This window comes from Aphelocoma coerulescens, chromosome 1, assembly GCF_041296385.1.
Source record: "Aphelocoma coerulescens isolate FSJ_1873_10779 chromosome 1, UR_Acoe_1.0, whole genome shotgun sequence".
Lineage (NCBI taxonomy): Eukaryota > Metazoa > Chordata > Aves > Passeriformes > Corvidae > Aphelocoma > Aphelocoma coerulescens.
Window position 1 is genome coordinate 3,390,970 of NC_091013.1, and position 19,180 is coordinate 3,410,149.

The window sequence follows — 19,180 nt, forward strand, 5'->3', positions numbered from 1 at the left end:
GCATGAAGCACGGGATCGAGCTGGAAGTGAATCCCAGTGCGTGTCCCTGTGTATTAACATTCATCCATCACCACAGTTATTAGCCAGCGCTGAGCTGTAACATTTTATGGCTTTTAGGACAGGCACACTTTCCTTTCACTTAGTGGTATCTCCTGTGAACTCCTTCACTCAGCTGCAAACTCTTAATATTGTGATAAACTGTGCAGGCAGGGAACAAAAGGTTTACACACAAACCATCAGGATACTGAGGCAGGGTTAAAAACTGCTTCCTCCAGGTGTCTGCCTCAGGTGCTGCTGCCTCACTGAGCTCTGAGACAGCTGAGTGAGGTTTAAGTGAGAGCCGAAGCATCCAACAGAACCTTTCCCTTCTTTCTTTCCCTTTTCCTCATTCCAAGGCATGGCTCTTCTTATTTCTACAAAGAGTTTTGAAGGTTTTTTGCTTTTGCAGGAATTCAGTCCAGATCCAGTCTGTTAAGTCAAGGAAAGATCTCCCTCAGCTGAAATAAGCCTTGGATCAAGCCCCAGGAGAAGGGATTTTTGTGGACTGTTTATTTTTGATCCTTTTGCCTGTGGATCATAATTAAAAAAAAAAAAAAAATACAGGAATAACACACCAGAGATTATATTTCCCCGCTACAATGCTCCTAGAAAAGGACCTGGCATTGTTATTTTGGGGCAAAGATTCAGAAGTTCTCCAGCAGGTAAGAATGGCTTTTCCATGAAAAAGCTCGTCACATTCAGATCATTAGCCACATGCCCAAATTTTCTCTTTCTTCTCATAAACTTTGTTTTTAACTGAAGTAAAGCCATGAATGCATGCCAGCCCTTTATCTTTCCAAAAAAGGGGGAGAAACTTAGTCACAATATATCCATCATTTCCAATTCCACCAACAGCTTGAAAACATCAACAAAAAGTCCCAGTCTAATGAAAAAAAAAAAAAAAAAGAAGGCAACTTTATTTGGAACAAAATAGTAAGTAAAACAAGCTTCCATATGTTTACCATAAAAATAACCTAGACTCCACCTTGGGGTGTATAAAAATACAGGCTACAGATTGTGTATTTTGGCATTAGTTGAAAAATGCCTTTGTAAACATGCCCTATTAAAATTTAACTGCGGCTTTTATCATTGACTCAAGTAACATATGAAAGGGCTTGAACGCTTATCACAGAAGCAGTTGTTTTATCAGGGCTTAGTAATAGCAGTGATGGATTGTGCAATTTGCAGGGCATGCCTGGTTTACAATTGCAGATGTGCTGGTAAGTGCTATCATATACATCTGTAAAGTCTCCTTTAAAGTGTATCCAGAAACATTAACACCTATTAAAAAAAGAAGGAAAAAAAAAAAAAAGAAAAAAAAGTTATAGGAGCAGCAGACTAGCAGACTTTTCAATCCTGCAGATAAGATTTTAAGTTAACACAAGAGGCTTGTGTCCAGATTTTTGGCCGAGAGAGGGACCTGCAGGTGGTGCTTTTTAGTGGTTGCTGGGATGAAATTAGGACAAATACCCCCAAATAGCTCCAGATTGAGGCTCGGCATCACTTTTTGGCCGTAGTTTTTACAGTATCAAAATAAATGTCGTAAGAGTCCATCCGACTCATCGAGCTGCCGTGTCTGGGTTCTTCCCACTCGGTTTGGATTTTAATGAGCCAGAGAGGTTTGATCTCCTTAAGAAGTAGCGTATATGACTCACTAATTTTGCATTAGCCCAGAAATTGCCTGGCTAAGCACCCGTGCCACCCACGGGCCTGTGGCAAACCCTTGGCATCCCTCAGTGCCAGTGACAACCCAAGATCAAGAGGGAACAGCAATGAGCTCACTCGGACCCTGCGCTTCTCGAGAAATTCCTTCAGCAGACACATTCTAAGCCTTACAAAGTAGTCACTGTTCCTGCCTCGAAAAGAGGGAGAGTTTAATGAAAGAGTGGCATTAAACCATCACCAAAGAACAGCTGAGGAGCTCCCCAGCTACTCCGCCAGGGCAGCAAGAGCTGCGAGAGCTCCTCAATCTCGGGTTTGAGGAGCACCCAGATGATGGGGCTTGTGTGTCAACAACGTGGCAGGGTGGCAGCAGGAGTGTGACACAGCCAGAGTGTCACCCCACAGGGTCACCACGCAGCAGCAGCATCGTCTATTTGCATAGGAACGAGACACCAAAGGGGAGCAGGCACCGAGGGGTTTCCTCCCTCAGCTTTTAGGAGGTGGCTCTGCTGTGTTGAAAATAAAAAAAAAAAAAGGAGGCTGCTATTTATTTTAAAAATTGAGGACCTTCTCTATCTTGACTGTACTGCCTGGAAATTCCGCCTAGGAAGGTCTGCGATTGCACATAAAAACAATAAATGGCTTTTTGTGCTTTCCAGTGGAAGAGCTTTCATCATCACAAAGGAGGAGAAAGCAGGAGGAAAGTTAAGAAGATCTGCAGGTGGACAGCACAAAGCCTCCTTTGACTTGAGGGGCAAAGACAGTCGCTCAATAAACACTCCACTGTTTTTCTTTTTTGGGAGGGGGGTTGGTTTTTGGGTTTTTTTAAATGTGTGTGAGATTGGGAATTCAAAGGATTATATTCAGCATGGTTTAGTCTCAGTAAAAGACATATTCCAAAATCTGCATGCATCGCCAAATGTTCCAGTCCATTTCACAGGACTCGAATATATCACTTCTGTTGTTGTTTCTCTTGCAGGAAAAATCCCCTGGATGCAGGACAGTGTTTGATTTTGCATCAAAGCAGATACTGGCAGTATGTGGATTAACTGATTACCTCAGTTTACACCAGGAGAAGTTTATGTTGATGGGGGATGAAAATGACTGGAAAATACGACTCAGGTATTTCATCTCTTCTTTCCCAAGTGCCAGGCACACGTGCTAAAAATGTCCCCCAGCCATTCATCACATGTTCTGTTTGCTGTGCCTTAACCCCATAGAAGGTCACTCCCTGTGCCAAGCTGGGAATATGCATTCTACAAATTTGTGCTCCAGAATAGTATGTTTAGGTTTGGGGGGTTTTTTTCCCCTCTTTTCTTGGAGACTGGAAAAACAGGGCATTGTGTTCGTGCCAGATTATTTTTGGAGGTAATTTATGTGCCAGTGGGTTGAAACTGAAGGAGTGGAAATTTAGGTTAAATATACAAAAGAATTTGTTCCCTGTGAGGGTGCTGAGGCCCTGGCACAGAGAAGCTCTGGCTGCCCCTGGATCCCTGGAAGTGTCCAAGGCCAGGTTGGACAAGGCTCTGAGCAACCTGGGATAGTGGAAGGTGTCCCTACCCAGGGGGTGGGAATGAGATGATCTTTAAGATCCCTTCCAAACCCAAACCATTCTGTGGTTCCATGACTCTGGGAAAGGGAATATCCAGCAGGAGATGCTGATGAAAAGCTTTCAAGTGGCAAAGAGCCAGTGGCACTTTGCAGCTCTCTGGTTACAGGAGGGGGTCTCCAGTCAGCTCAACATCACTGAACTGATGGCAGAGTGGCCCCACAAGGCCACCTGGGGGAACCTGTGCGTGCAGGGCCTGAAACTGCGTTTGCACTTTAACATTTGCTCTGCTTTATCAGTGCATTTTACAGCCACTGCTGGTAACTGAGTTATATTGCTGCCCTGAGGTACCTCTGGACTCAGAGGCTGTTGCCATGCACAAAAAAACCCCACGGCCAGGCAGGTGGGAGAGAGGGCATGGGGAGAGCGTGGCAGCCTGTGGCCAGGCCACCACCTCCAAAGGGGAGTCTGGAGGTATTCTGGTTATGGAATTATTCTGGAAAACACCCAATGTAAAGCAGCAGCCTGCTCAGGGGTGCAAGAAACAAACCCAAGTGACAGCCTTAATCACTGCACAGGGCTGTTCCCTCGTTTTCCAGGGCTTTAAAGCCAAACCCAGGTGGCACAGAGACCACTCATGAGGGCATTTCAAGGAGCACTTTTTCTCCATCAGCAGGGACTGGTGACTCAGGAATTGGTGGCTTCTCCTGCCCATGAGGAGCTGGCCCCCAGCAATACCCTGGGGGCTCTCTCCTTGTGCTCAGGCACAGGAGAAACAAGGCAAGCCTATTTTGCAAGGCTGCAGGGGAGAGAGTTGGGCTGTGCAAGCAGAGGTCTCGCCCTCGGCACTGGAAAATGATAACTGATCCTCTTTTTTTCTGCTGCTCCTGCTCTAGGTGTGACCTCCAGCAGAACTTATTTCTTGCTGTGGTCTGGTCTATTTTGCCTGTGCATCTTCTGGCACCACTCATTTGGGTACCACCTTCAACATTTCCTCTGTGCCAAAGCACCAGCCCCTGAGCAGGAGCATGTTTCAGGGCTTTTTTTTTAATATCTGCTTTTATTTTCTCAAAGAGGCTGGGGAGCATTTTGGCACACTTGTACATGAGAGATACTGTAAATTCAAGGAACAAACAACACAAATTCATAAAGCTTTGATGACTACAATGATGATCTGAGACATCCATGCTTGCCTCTTCTCCCATGGCCATGGAGAGGACCTGCTGGCTTTGCTGGCAGCAGACAGGTCCCTTCCTAAGGGGATTATGCAGTCAGTTGGTAGCCAAAAATCCTGTTTCAGCTGTGTGCCTACACAGATTCAGGGGAAAAGGTGTTTTCCAGCATGGGCACCATGGTCCTGAGTCACTCTCCTCGTGTTCCTGACCACGTCCTATCTCAGCTGCAGGCAGGGAGGGAGCTGCAGGGTCCCAACCTTTGTCTCTCTGTCTGGGTTTGCATTTTTAAGCTGGAGAGTGATGGGGGTTATGAACAGGTAACAGGAGGGGATCTCTTGTACCACACGTCATCGGCCCGGAGACTGGCCGTTTCTCCTCAAATCAGCCCAGTTCCTGCTGGAAACCCCTGGGGAGGTCCCCCTGCCCATAGAGGGGCCTGGGAAGATGCAGTAATTCCTCATACCACCAGCAAGCCCATTGTCTGGGCAGCATTTAAAAGGCTGGGATGAATAATTGCTAAATTGTGGTGAGCCGAACAAGGAAAACACCCACCACGAGCACCAAATGTTCCGTCTAATGGTTCTGTGGGTGACACAATCATTCCTCCAGCTTTCCTGCAAACAAATTGTCCAGCAAAGCCACACAGCTACAGAGGGGTTTGTTCCGAGAGTGGCAGTGAAATATCACAAGATAATTCCTGGGGGATATTCCTTTCCTCCATCCGCAGCTCTGGGCTTCGGGGAGAGCCTGGCACGTTAAACCCACCCGAGCTCCCTGGAGAAGGTGGGCACACAGCTCTCCCTCATGGTGGGTGGTGGGGCTCAGTGTGGCTGCTGAAGTTTATCCACACCACCACTCCCAGTTTATGGGTTTTTGGGAGCATCCTGCTGGTCACTGGCACCGGGTGACAGCCCGAGAGCGCCGTGTCCCTGCGGCGCCCGTCCAACCGCCCCGTGTGGTTTTCCTGCACATCGCTTTCAGATCACAAACTGTGGGAATATTTTATCTCCACTGGCAGAATTCTATCGTTGGGAAGAGCGTATCCTTCCTAATTAATAACTGTGATATTGCCAAGAATGTTGTGGAAGCCTGGGTCGCTCTAATTATCTAGACATTTTCCCAACTTTTTAAAAGTCATATTTTAGCAAATTGCAGAACTTCTGCGTCTCAACACTTTCAGGAATAATTTAAAGTTCTGTAAATTACAATTCTAACTCCATTATTTTATTTCCAGTCTTGGTCTATCCAAAGATAACCTGCCAATAAATAGCAGAGGCATAATATAACATTGCAGTGAAATATTGAAGAGGGAGGAGATAATGAGTTTGCTACAAAACCTGATAATTAACAGCTTAACATAACCCAAACCTATTTGAAAATAAGAGTTGCCAATTTGGAGAAGAGACGTGTTTAATGTTGTAAAACAGAGGTTTAGGACGAGCTTGTTTCATGTTTAATAAACTGATATTTTTTTCCTAGAATCTAATCTAAACGTGCCCTCTGTCAGTTTAAAGCCACCATCCTTTCACTTAGCACTTCATGCCCTCATTAAAAGTCCCTCTCCAGCTCTCTTGGAGCCCCTTTAGGTGCTGGAAGTTGCTGTAAGGTCTTTCCAGAGCCTTCTCTTCTTCAACCTGCACAACCCCAACTCTCACGAACAACCACACGCCCTTGGCTTGGGATCAATAGGGAAAAGTGCCCGGTGAAGGAACAGATTTTTAAATCCTCCTGTTTGGTGTCTGCAGCACTCTGGTGTTGCTGCCAAAGCCTGGCAGATCTATCCCTGGGTGTGATCAAAAGATGGGAAGTTGTGGTGCTCAGGGACAGGATTTAGCGGCGGGCTAATGGTCAGAGCTGGTGATCTGAAAGGACTTTTCCCACCCAAACAATCTTGTGATTCCCCAGCTCCTGTAAATCAGTGAATCTCTCCTGGTGCCATCAGAGCCACACTGGTTCACACTGGCCGAGGACCCAGTTCAAGGCACGTGAAATCATTCCAAATTAAAGCACAGGGGAGGCAGAAGCAGTTCACATGTTTAGTTTTTAAGGACTGGTCAGGGACCTCTAAATTGTCAGCTAACTGCCTTCCCAAGCCCTGCCACCACCATCCCAGCCATGGGAAAGGGCTGCAAATGAATCCCACTAAATGACAAGGTAGGTGAGTGCAGGGGAGATGAAGGAAGGTGTTATGGAAATGGCTCAGCTGTCTGTGGCTCTCCTGTGGGAAAGCTGAATGAGCCTGCTGGCCCTAAAAGAGATCATCTGACCCCAAAAGAGATCATCTGACTCCCTCTGTTTTCTGAATAGTGTTTCCATACTCACAGCCTGGAGAATGATTTGGGATATCACACAGCATATGCTGCCTGTGGGCTTGGTATGAGGTGAATATCAGGATAGTTCCCTGCCTGAATAATTGACAGCAATGTGCTCTGAAAAGACAATGATGATCCCCAAGCTCCTTCTGAATCCTCAGCCATTACCCACCTTCTAAAATGTGAATTTTTGAAGCTATTACCCGCCTTCTGAAGCCTCAGCCATTCCCCACCTTCACAAATATCCCCCACTTCCTCCCTCAGCTAAAACTGAGCACTCCCAGTTACCTTGAGGGGTCACAGAGAAGGTAATTCAAGAGAAATTGCTGTGACACAAAGCAAAACTAGAATTTCTCAACTGAGAAGCCACCATTTCTCTGAGGACAGGCTGACGCTTCACCAAGCCCTGCTGTGTGAAAACGTGGCAGTTTCACCTTTCGGTTTCACCTTGTGTAAATCTCAATTTGTACCTTCTTGGCAGCTGAGCACCTCCTAAGGCTTGGCATATGGTATCATCTGAAGCACAAAATAAAAATATTGCATCCATCTGTACTCCTACTTGTTTTGGAGAGCCAATTTCTACACTCAGAAAAGCAGGTTGGTTTAAGATTACATTTTAAAAAAAATTAAAAACTCATTGCAATGTCACAAAAATATTTTCAGTTTTGTGTATCTGAAGTATTTGATCAGATGAAACACTTCCAGAGAGAATCACATTTACTCTTGGGCTGTTATCCAAGTTGTTGGTAGGATGAATGGGCCTTAACATGGAATTAAATGCAATTAATGCCTATGGCAAGGTTCCTTTGCATTCCTGAGAAATAAAGGAGAATTCATTCCTCATGTATTAAGTGCATTCAAGATCATTAAGTGCATTAGTTACTAATACTCTTACTCCTGTAGCATTTGTCAGCTCTTTTAATGGTCCAGAGTCCAGGCCAATGAGAAAATAAGGCTGGAACAACTGGAGATAAACTGTCTTAGAAAGTTCCAGTTTCTCTCTGCTGCTGCCTTAATGTCAAGAAGTGCTTTACTGGGGCAGGCACACAGCCAAATGCTGCCTGGGGAAATTCCCTGCCTCCCAAGTTATCTATTTAATTCCAGTGGCACTATTCTCTAATGGCCCTTCCTGGTATTTTCTCTTTGTTTCTCAATTTAGCTGTGCTGCAAAAGTGCTGCCTTTTTTTGTTTGCATTTCATGTCCTAGGATTTTTTTTTTCTCTCTCCTAAATCACTGGACAGCCCCCCAGACTTTGAAAACTCTGGGTTATTTCTGGATGTGTAAGTCCACCTCAGTTTCTAGGGAAGGCTTATCTTGCCAGCTCTAAACCCTTTCCCTACCTGACCCTCTGGAGAACAAGACGTATTGGCTGCTCATAATTCACACAAATGTCCAATGTTTCAGGGCAAAGAGAAACAGGCTGAATTATTTTTATCTCCTCTCCCTGAATAAATCCCCCCACAGTTCATTTCCAGGCATCCATCACCTCACACCAGAGGCAGGGCTTTGGGAACGAAGGGAGATCTAAGCAGAGAGGCCTCCGGAGCATTAACCTGCTCCGAGTGGGATAGAAGCAAAGCAGGACCACATTCCACCTCCAGAAGTCAAAACCTTGGTACCTTTAAAGCAAAAAATTTGCCAACATGTGCTTGCACCATTCACTTAATTAAAAACCACCACAACCAACTTTGTTCTCTGGGTCTGTCTGGAAGTGTTGGATACCAAGGCCAGATAGGAAACACCAGCACACACCGAGGAGAGCTGTGGGGATAATTTAAAAACAAATATTTAAAATACAATAAATCCTGCCCCTATCTGCCCCAGGATGACCACAAGCTGAACTGGAAATTTTGCTGCAGCTTACCTCATTTTCTATCATTTATCACTGCATCAAATGATTCTTGGTCTGTGAATTATGTAAATTAATGTAAATAACGGCAACCCCGTCTGTGTTCACCAGCCCTTGGCGGGAAGTGATGTGTTATTGTTCCAGCCCCCTGAAATGAAAGTGTAAACTCTTAAATGCTTTAAGAAAATGTCCCTGTAAAATCAAAATGTTTCTTTCATTGCTGCAGAGCCGGTTTTCAATTAATTTTTCCTAATTTTAGGGGACATTCCTGTTTATCTGGCTCATCTTTGTGTGAGCCATTAGCACGAACCAGGGACTAAAATATTATCAAATATTAGGCCTAAGAGACAGAGGAAAGGAGCAAGACTTGAAGCAGGATGTTCTCATGGCTGCTAAAACTCGAACCATCAGAGAAGTGGAAAGGAGTAAAAGAATATACTTTTCAAAATACACCTTTTCATAGAAATAGGCCTCGTCAGGCATGTGCTTTTTGGTTATCAGCTTTCTTTCTGCCCAGAGAAGCTGTGGCTGCCCCTGGATCCCTGGAAGTGGCCAAGGCCAGGTTGGACTGGGATTGAATAACTTGGGACAGTGGAAGGTGTCCCTGCCCATTTGGTCCTAATCATAGAATTATTTAGGTTGGAAAAGACATCCAGATCATCGAGTCCCAGCTGTGCCCGATGCCCACCTTGTCCCCAGCCCAGAGCACTGAGTGCCACCTCCAGCCCTTCCTGGGACACCTCCAGGGATGGGCACTCCAAACCTCCCTGGGCAGCTCTTTCCAAGGCCTGAGCTCCCTTTCCATGGGGAAATTCCTGCTGCTGTCCACCCTGAGCCTCCCCTGGCCCAGCCTGAGGCCGTTCCCTCTCCTCCTGTCCCTGTTCCCTGGCAGCAGAGCCTGACCCCCCACCTGGCTACAAGCTCCTTTCAGGTAGAAACCTTCATTTTTTTCTCCTGCAGACGTGGAAATGCTGACTTTCAAGATAAAGCTGTGGCACCAAGAGGCTTCCCAGGCTCCCTGTGCATCCTTGAGCTGAAGCCAGCATTTGCTCTGAGGACAGTGCTGGCAGCAGGTTTGCTCTGAGCCACAGCTCCCCATCATCCTGGCAGCCACTTACAAAATCATCGCTGTCCTCGGCCTCCCAGCTGCTATTATTTATTTCATTAGTAAACAGCATGGTTTCAGTGCTTTCAAAATGTAAATTTCCAGTTTCTGGGAAATAGGAATAAAATTAAATTAAATCAAAACTTTCTCAACACATCCCATGAAATAGAGGCTGTGCTGGCTTGGCATTTTCACTAGTAGTCCAGGGGAAAAAAAACCCAACAAAACAGGCCTTCTGTGCTGAGCTTGAGTGTGATTACACTTGAAAATTCAGATTTAGGTTGAATTTCACTCTGAATCACTGCACCTTGTTAAATCCATAAATTTTATAAGAATGATAAGTCAAGCTTCACAGGCCTTTTAGACCTTTAATGTGTAGTTTTAAAGCAGCACATAAATATCTTGGACCTGTGTGAATTCATCCTTCCACCTGTCCAAGTACTTGGAGTTCAGCACAGAAAATTAGGGCATTTATTCCCTGGGGGACATCCCCTGTTCCTCAAATACAGAATTTGCAAAACTCTGAGGAAGGAAGGAAGGAAAGAAAAGAAAAGAAAAGAAAAGAAAAGAAAAGAAAAGAAAAGAAAAGAAAAGAAAAGAAAAGAAAAGAAAAGAAAAGAAAAGAAAAGAAAAGAAAAGAAAAGAAAAGAAAAGAAAAGAAAAGAAAAGAAAAGAAAAGAAAAGAAAAGAAAAGAAAAGAAAAGAAAAGAAAAGAAAAGAAAAGAAAAGAAAGAAAGAGAAAGGAAGGAAGGAAGGAAGGAAGGAAGGAAGGAAGGAAGGAAGGAAGGAAGGAAGGAAGGAAGGAAGGAAGGAAGGAAGGAAGGAAGGAAGGAAGGAAGGAAGGAAGGAAGGAAGGAAGGAAGGAAGGAAGGAAGGAAGTTAAATTAGCATAAAACTGGGCTTTAAAGACAAGCAGTTTTTGTCTAGGGAACCTGCAGCATGAGGGCCCAGCCCTGTAAGGATGGGTCACCCTGGGGTAGGAAAGCTCCTTGTCTGTGCTCCCCATCCCTGCCCAGAGGGGAATCAAGGTCTTCCAGCCAGCCTTGCAATCAGAAAAATTGGTGAGACATCCCTTGCTAATTTTTCCCTTCATGTTTATGTATTTAGACAGAATTTTATAGTTTTTGGACATTCAGCAGTACCTAGCCCTACATGTGCAGCTGCATTCATACCAGAGAACCTATCAAGAGAGGAAATGTAACTCCATAACCCCAGCCCAACCTATTAACTTCTCTCATATCCCATTTTTTTCCTTTTTTTTTTTTGTTATTTGAATCAAAAAGTCATGACCTCTGGCAGAAAAATGGTGTGTGAGAAAAATGATAGCCTGCTGTGTTGACTCTCTCTCTAATAGCCAGGAGTATGCTTCTGGAATCATAAAAGGAAGGAGGAAAATCAAATAAGAAATCAACCAACCAAGCGCAGGAAGCAAGAGAGGGAGGGAACAGCAACATCAGTGTGTGAAGGGTGAGTGAAGCCAAGGAAGCTTTATCTAAAGCTCTGGAGGAGCAGGTCCCCATCCAGCAGCAAACCTGGAAGCAAACCTGGAAGCAAACATCCCAAGGAAAGAAGAGGAAGGAAGAGGAACCATCCCCCAGCATGGGGGTACAGTTGGGTGAGGAGTCGAGGAAAGATTTCCAAATGTTGGTTGTATTTCATATCAAACCATAAAAGAACCCTGAGGTAATGAGAAGGGCTGGCTGAGACCTCTCCCATAAATCAATTGTCTTGGGGAAGGGGGGAAGAAAAAACCCCCCTCCACAAAGAAACACAAAAACAACAAGAGATCAAGATTTTTCCCACACTTAATAATGCTTTACACAGTTACAATAAAGGATCTCCAGGGAGTGCAGCTGCTTTGTAGAGCCAAGACATGAACTTGGAAAAAAGCAGCTAAATTGTAATAGAGGTCTAGATGTTGTACCCTGGGAAAAAAATCCCACAAATATGTATATATATATAAGAGAAGCTTTTAAAGAAACAGTCCCTTAAAGAAAGAATGAGGAAAAACAAACAGAAAAGAAATGCATTTTCAAGCATCTATGCCAACCTGCTGAGAAGGCTGCAACAGAATTAACTTAGTTATTTAGATTATAATTTAGTTCAAAGAGCTGTAGGTCTTCATGGTGAAATTTATTTGGTCAAATACATCAAATTTTATCCAGGGAAAAAAAGGGAAAAGATTAAATGTCTGGACACCCACACCCAGGCTCCTCATGCAGACGTGCAGTGACCAAACACCTGCCTGCAGTGGATGGAGTTGAGAAGAAACTGTGACAATCAGAGGCAGCTCCAGACTTCAGAAGTTTGTACTAGTCCAAGCAAAGACTTAAATTTAGGGCCCAAACATTAATCACAGCTCTGGGAAGCTGGCTTCTGACTGACTCTTTGAGTAAATCAGATTTCAGCGTTACAGGTGTTTAAGACATAATTGTGATTAATAAAATCTGAATTACAGTAGAATGGGAAAGGGGTTTTTTCTCTCAGTTCCTGGCTCTGACACAGACTTTTTGAGTAACCACTGCCTCAGGGGCTTGCTGCACTCTGCTAAAATGGTGATAATAATGTTTCTTTTGTCTGTTTAGGTCTTATCCTTTTTTTTGCAAGCGCTTTCTCCATGTGACACCCTCATGACACCAGGCTCTGCAAACACAGACTTACCAGCAGTGTGGAACCCTTACGACTAATGGCAACTCATTAAATGCACTCCATGCACGTTCTGCATTGTTATTTAGGCATTGAACAATAATATAAACCATTATGAGGCAGCATGGAAGTGTTCAGGGCCAGGCTGGATGGGGCTCTGGGTTCTAGTGGAAGAAGCTGAAGCTCAGGAGAGGTGTCCCACCACCCCTCCATGCCCAGAGGAAAGGCATGGGGAGGAGCCAGGTGATATCCCACACCAGCTAAAGCATTCAGAGACAGAACTCAGCACCCCTTACACTTCTGCTCAAGAGTAAACAGACACCTGGGTCTGAACTTTGAGCTCACCTGTCCTGGTTTCTAAAGCTGGGAGTGGAAGCTGGGTTTGAGCTCCACTCTGTAATTGTGTTTGATGGCAGAGCACCTTGCTGACACTCCAGAAGAGGGGAATTGCGTCTTATTTGCATTTGTTTCTCTGCTCTAAAAGGGATTAAGGGTGACTGGTTCAGAGGAATCCTGCCTGATAAGTCTCCTGGTGCTGCTCCCTGGAAACACGGAGCACTCTCGTTCTGCATAATAATTAACAGGTTGTTGGCTCTAGTGAGAGAAGATAATTTGAATTTAAAAAAAAAAAAAAAAAAGAAAGAAAAACCCGAAGCACAACACCCTGACTTACACAGTGCTAGGATGCGATGCCTTGCTCTCTAATTTCTATTTCTAAGACACCAGGAACACACTGAGTCACAGCACGCATGGGAAACTTCGCTCGGGGTTGCGCAACGTCCCCGTCACCGCTCTCCTGCATGGTGATCTGACGGAAACTCAGAAGTCTCAGTAAACTGAACCAACATTGTATGGCTGAAAGGCCATCTTATACTGTGTAAACAAACAGCTTTTAGTCCCAGAACAAGAGGTCGTTGTGCAAGATTGTGCATCAGCACTGCATGCCTCAGACACCACTGACCTGATGTGGCTGAATTGCTGAGAAAGAAGCAAAGTCCTGATAGCACTGCTTCATTTAAAAAACAAAAAGTAAATTAACCTGATTTTGACAAAGATCTCCACTGCTGGTGGACTCTGAAATGCCACAGTCTTTCCCAGAGGTGGGCCATGAGAAAAGGATTCAGGTTTGAATCACTTCCCATTCTTTCAACTATCTGTTGGATACAATCCCCTGGCCCTCGCTTACACCTTGGTGCTCTCATGTGCTGTGAAGTCTCCAGCCAAGTCCAACCTATTTTTCAGAGGGATGCTTTGGTTTGTCCCTTAAACAGAGCCCGTTTTGTTGGAGTGAGCTGCTATTCCTCGGAATAAACTGGGGGAAAGGAGAGAGGTGATGGCACCGATGCTCACCCTGACAGTGACGTGCTGCAGCTTTCCTGGAGGCAGGAGCGTGCTGCAGCTTTCCTGGAGACAGGAGTGTGCTGCAGCTTTCCTGGAGGCAGGAGCAGAAGAGCTGCAGCTTCCTCAGGCTTCCCACAGACCCACTGGCACAGGCTGTGCAGCAAGACCTGCCAAGGAAGTGCCACCCTCCGGGTGACCCAGCCAACTCTCTCCACCTCGGGGGCTGCAGCTCAGCTCCTGGGCACAGCCAAATAAAGGTTGCTCCAGGTGCCAGCAGATTCCAGGCAATGAACACAGTCTGTACAGGGGCTGCCTTCACCCACCAGCTGGAGAGAAACACAGCAGCCATTGAAACTTATTATAAAATATGTAGTATTTACCCAGAAAGCCTTTATGGCCTTTTGCTCAAACACTCGTGCTATTTGGGCTCTGGATAATGCACAGAGAGATACAGGTCTCTCGAGGTTTGTGCATAATTTAAAGTTGCTGGCTTGAACTTTTCGTTCTAAAACACAGAAGTCCCCTGATTCACCTTGGGGACAAGTATCTGGGCCTGGAATACAAAAGGAAAACTGCCTTTGAGTCTCCAGCAGCAGCACCTGGCACTGCTGCCAGGTGGGGAGGGGGCTGGCTGCCCACACTGGAGAGGCTTCCATTGGGAATTCAGAACTTCAGAGGCTGATTAGGTACTGGGGAGGAAGATAGAGGAGCTGGGAGGGACATTCATTGGGGATGAGTGGTTACAGGATTGCAGGTGGACTCCTGCCCAGAATGCACTCAGTCCCAGGCCCCTCATGGCTATCTTCAGCTCTCTCCAGAAATGCAGTTCTGCACAGTGGTTCTCACTTGTTTCCACCCTCATTCCAGAGGTTACATCCCCACTCCTTCATCCCTCACCCTTGTTCCAGTCCCAGCCCTCCATCTACATCCCGTCCTCTGTCTCCTTCATCTCTCATTTCCCTCACCCTGCTGCTGGCTGTACTCTCCCACTTGCCCAAAGGCTGGTCACTCCACTTTGCCCTTTCCCACCCCTCTCAGCATATCAGAACTTTCCATCTGTTTCCCACTTTCTTTGTGCATCATCTCTCAATCCTTGTCTTCACACCCAGTCACTCTACATATGTGTTTTTACAGTTTCCAACCTGTCACCACTGACTAGTTTTATTTTGCTGGGACCCACTCCGAGCTCCTTCCTCCCTGTAAGTCAGTGGCACAGCTCTGTTTCCTTCTCACATGCCTCCAAATCCCTCCTGCTGGCTCCTGCTTCCCAACACAAGGTCTGCCCTGGCCACTGTCAGCCCTTGCTCACATCTGACACCTCTTTCTTCTGTTCCTTACACTACTGATGCTTTTGGCAATTCCCACGACTCCACTGACTCCCCTCCATCATTACCCTGTCCCAATTTCCAGCTGTCCTGAGAGATTCCTACCTAGGAATCTACTCTGGATCCCATACCAGAAAGCCCAGCTTTCTTCTCGTCCCTGACTCATCACTACACTCTCCCATCTGTCTCCACTTCTCCAGAGTGAAGTTTCCCATTTTCCCACAACAGAAGATGAACAAGAAGCCCACAGACCCTTCTGTCACTTTTGGTCCCCCTTCTTCTGTGACTGTGCTGTGGGACTGAGCACAAAGGAGATGAGATTTGTTGGTGGCTTATCTGCATGTGATCCCTCAGATCAATTGTCTGCTGATTCCCCTTGGAAGGAAGAGCCACGCCTCTTCCAACCTTTTTCTTTTCACATTATAAATGCACTTTATTCTTTCCACTACTACTGTTTTTCTTATAAAGCCTATCTCCCTCTCCAGCTGTTGACTGGTCTTTTTTTCTTCCATCCCAAGCCTATTGAATTCACCATTCTGAGTGGTTCCTTTCTTCCTTTCTCATTCTAGAACCTCTTCTAACAATTTCCTGCCATGGAGACACACTGGAAACGCACTCAGTCTCATTAAATGAGCTCATTAAACGAGCTTTTCCAAGTCTTCACCCAGCCAATGTTTTTACTTGTACCACCCTTTACTCTGAGCTGCAGTTCCCTGTTAATTCTGTCCCTAGATTTTAAACTTCTTTTAGCACATGAAAGGAGGACTCATCCCGTGTGTAGCCTTGCCTTTAATCCTTCATGTTAATTCTTGTGGGCAGCCTCATCTTCAGGGAGACTCTTCAGGGCTGGGAGAGACCCTGTGGGGATGTCAGGCCCATCCCTGGGAGCAGGGCAGGACCAGCCATCCTTTATAATCCATTTTTGACTACCTAGGTTGAAACAACCTCCAGTGACAGAGACTGCAGAGCTTCTCCAGCCACTTTAAACATGATTTTGCTATTTATGGTAGAAATTTTTTTTCCTGATGTCTGACTTGTTCCTGCCATAATTTAAGCCTGGGACTTCTTGCCCTAATGGCTGCAGAGAAGGAGAACGGATTCATCTTTGCAACACCCTTTTATATTATGATATTCTCTCCCATCCCTCACTTTTTTAGACCAAACCACCCCAGTTCATACACAACCATGTCCATCTAATCCCTGTTCTCCTTGGTCTCCATTCCAGCTGTGGATCTTGCCTGGAACACAGTTCATTCACATCTTTACTAGCAAACAGATGAGTTCAAATGTCCTGCAGACTCTCCTTTGCTCCACACAGCCCAGAGTTGAAGAATTGGTTTTTTCCCTGAAGAAATTCCAGAGAGCAGGGAGAGCTACATGGTTGTTTTGTTCTCAGCTAAGCCCAGTCTTTACATAAGACCTTGTTGAACAAAGTCCCATTTTTCACCTGGTTTCTCCAGGTGACACCTTTGTATCATTTGGGATTTAACCAGTAAGATCACAGGTCCCTGTGGCTGCTATGTCCACCTTACAAAACTTCCCTCTATTATCTCTCTAAATTATGTGGTCTTCTACCCATCCAGGCAGCTAAAAATCCCCTCTGTGGCCTTTCAATCCCTCACATCTGTGTTCAGACAGCACATTTTTTCTTTAGCCTTATTAAATAAAAGCTCCTTCTGCTTCCACACATCTCAAACACTGCTGGAGAGATGGTTTCCCTCACCAGGGCTCTCACCTTGGTACATCCTGGCCCTGGGGAGCTGCCCCCACCCTCAAAACCACACCAAACCATCAGCATCTCATCATCCCTTCACACATCATCCCCTTTGGATTCTGAGCTCCCAGCCTGCACCGTGTTTGGCCAGCAGTGCCCCTTCCATCTTCAGCTGGCCACTTTACAAGCTCTTCTGGGTTTTCTCCCAATGCTCCAGGGCAGATTTCTGGAAAGAACTCTCAGGAACTTCATTACCCTCTTTAAACTCTTCTTAAAAATTTCATCTTTGTCATGAAAGCTGCAATAAATAAATGCAGAAATGAATACAACCATGAATGCTGAGAACACCAAGCACCCTCCTGATTACTGTCCCCTCATCTCACTCCTTCACCCACCAGCTGCTGCCCTACACTTCTAATCATAAACTTTTTGGGAAGGAGCCTCTGTCTCCATTATCTGGTTGTACAAGACCCAGTCCAATGGTGTCCCAGTTTCTGACTGGTGCCCTAGACACAACCTAACAACAAATACCCCAAAGTCGTGGCAGACCATACTGGAAAGTTGACTTCGATGTGACTGGCTGCAAGTGGTTTGCATTTGACCACAACCTGGCTTGTCAGGGTGGTGATATCAGCTCATTTCCCAGAAAGCAAAGGTGTTAAAAAGACACCAAAATTAGCTCTCAAAGGAAGTTTGATGGCATTTTCTGCATGACCCTCACATGAAAAGAAAAAGCATCTTCTAAGGAGGCCCCTTTGGTGTAGAAGTAAAATACCCATGGAGGGCAGTGGAGGGAAAGGAGCACTCTTGGGATAAAGATTTCAAGGAATAAAGAGAAAACTTCAGTTTTCAAAGCCCTTGGACATGGTGCTGCTTAGTAGAAAGCCCATAAGGAAATCCAGTAGTAAATCAAATATAACTCTTTCCTGGTTTCAGCTTGAAAAAGCCTACACTGGTCAACAACTTAAAAAGGTCAGAAAGTGTGAACACCTCCCCTCGTTTTGCAGGAGCTGCACTGGCCCTGCAGACCTGTGCCTCTAAATAAAGGACAAAAAGCAGCTCTGAAGAAGGACACAGCCACTAAGAAAAAGCCCTCTGTGTGTAGCAGACAGCTCGCAGCAGTAGCAGCACTGCCATGCTCAGAAGGGAGTGCTCTGTATTTGTGTTTACATATTGATTGTTTTGAAGCCTCTTTCAGTTCCAGGAATGGGAGACTATAAAAAATGATATATATATTTGTGGTTTGGCACCCAAAGAGAGCTTCAACTCAGGCATCATCGCTGGCTGCCAACATCTGTGAATTATTACATGTCAGTTTAGTTTGGGGGGGGTTTTTTAAGCCTCAAACTACAAAACTAACAGCACTCAGTGGTTGCACCTACTGCTGAGGAACAGGGTGGAACTTTGGAATGGGATTTTCACCAGGGCAGGTCACTGAGTTTACTAATAAACACGATTTAATGGTAATGCCTGTCCTTGCTGCTGCTGTGCCAGGGAGCAAATTCTAGCTAAATACAACTCAGAAAGAAACCTGAGTTCGTTTTCAAGAATGACTGGTGAGTGAAGAACTCGGAGGTTTATTTCTGAAACAACCTTCCAGTGAAAACCTAACGGCACCGTGGCGTAAAGACACCTCGCTTTGTCAGAGGAGGGAAATGTCTGCGCAGATGATTTTGGAACCATATGTGTGAGCAGTGGGGAGCTGTCAGAGCGTGGAGCCCTCACTCTTGCTGGAACACTCGGCAGTGATCCGTACACGGAAAAACCCAGTGCCAGAAGAGCTCGCCACAGGCTTACACAAGCCCAGCAGATCTCGTGACTGACACACAGCAGAGCAGATGTGTGCACAGGGAACCATCCCTAACCAGCATCTGCCTCGGGCACAACTGGGGAAGAAAGCACCATCCTGGACTATTAAGCCACAGCTGCAAGGCAGCAGGAAATTCTTGCTCGAAATGGATCAGGTGGCACCAAGTTGTCAAAGTCAAACCTCCTCAGCCCCAGCAAATGTAGCACAATTTTTTTTTGGTAGTAACAAGCAGAGATAGGCAAACAGGAACGTTGTGACATGAACTTCTTGCTGGTCCAGTTTCAAGACCACAACAGCAAACCCCACCTCTGCGTGGAAAAATGGTGTTTCATGAGGCTGGGTGTGTGTTCTCAGAGAGAACAGGCATGGTCATAACACAGATGGGTAGCCAGAGCTTATTTGGATTGGAGTAGAAAGGAAGGTTTAAAAACCACTGGTTAATAAACTCACATTCAGTCTCTTTATCTTAAACTGTTACATTTCAGGCTCCTTTGTCTTCACTGCCATTTTAACTTTGCTTCCAGTGGAATCTGTCTGCAGCATAGGCACAGTGTTAGCCTGGCACATCCACCAAAGAAACTAAATTCATCCTCTGGCTGATGTTGCAGTTGCTTTCCAGGACAAATTAACCCTAAACCTTCAACAGGCCCAC

At 45.6% G+C, this 19,180-nt stretch overlaps 2 long non-coding RNA genes across 2 annotated transcripts; one reads left to right on the forward strand and one right to left on the reverse strand.

Moving 5' to 3' along the window:
• The first annotated feature begins 379 nt into the window (after positions 1–379).
• On the forward strand, positions 380–6,421 carry LOC138117658 (uncharacterized). The gene is made up of 3 exons (XR_011154763.1): positions 380–701; positions 2,681–2,823; positions 4,147–6,421. It is a non-coding gene; the product is annotated as an uncharacterized lncRNA (long non-coding RNA).
• Positions 6,422–6,945: 524 nt separating this feature from the next.
• Positions 6,946–9,667, reverse strand: LOC138117663 (uncharacterized). Its single transcript, XR_011154767.1, has 3 exons — positions 9,498–9,667; positions 8,603–8,735; positions 6,946–8,499 (listed from the first exon to the last, which is right to left on the reverse strand). It is a non-coding gene; the product is annotated as an uncharacterized lncRNA (long non-coding RNA).
• Between the last annotated feature and the right edge of the window lie 9,513 nt (positions 9,668–19,180).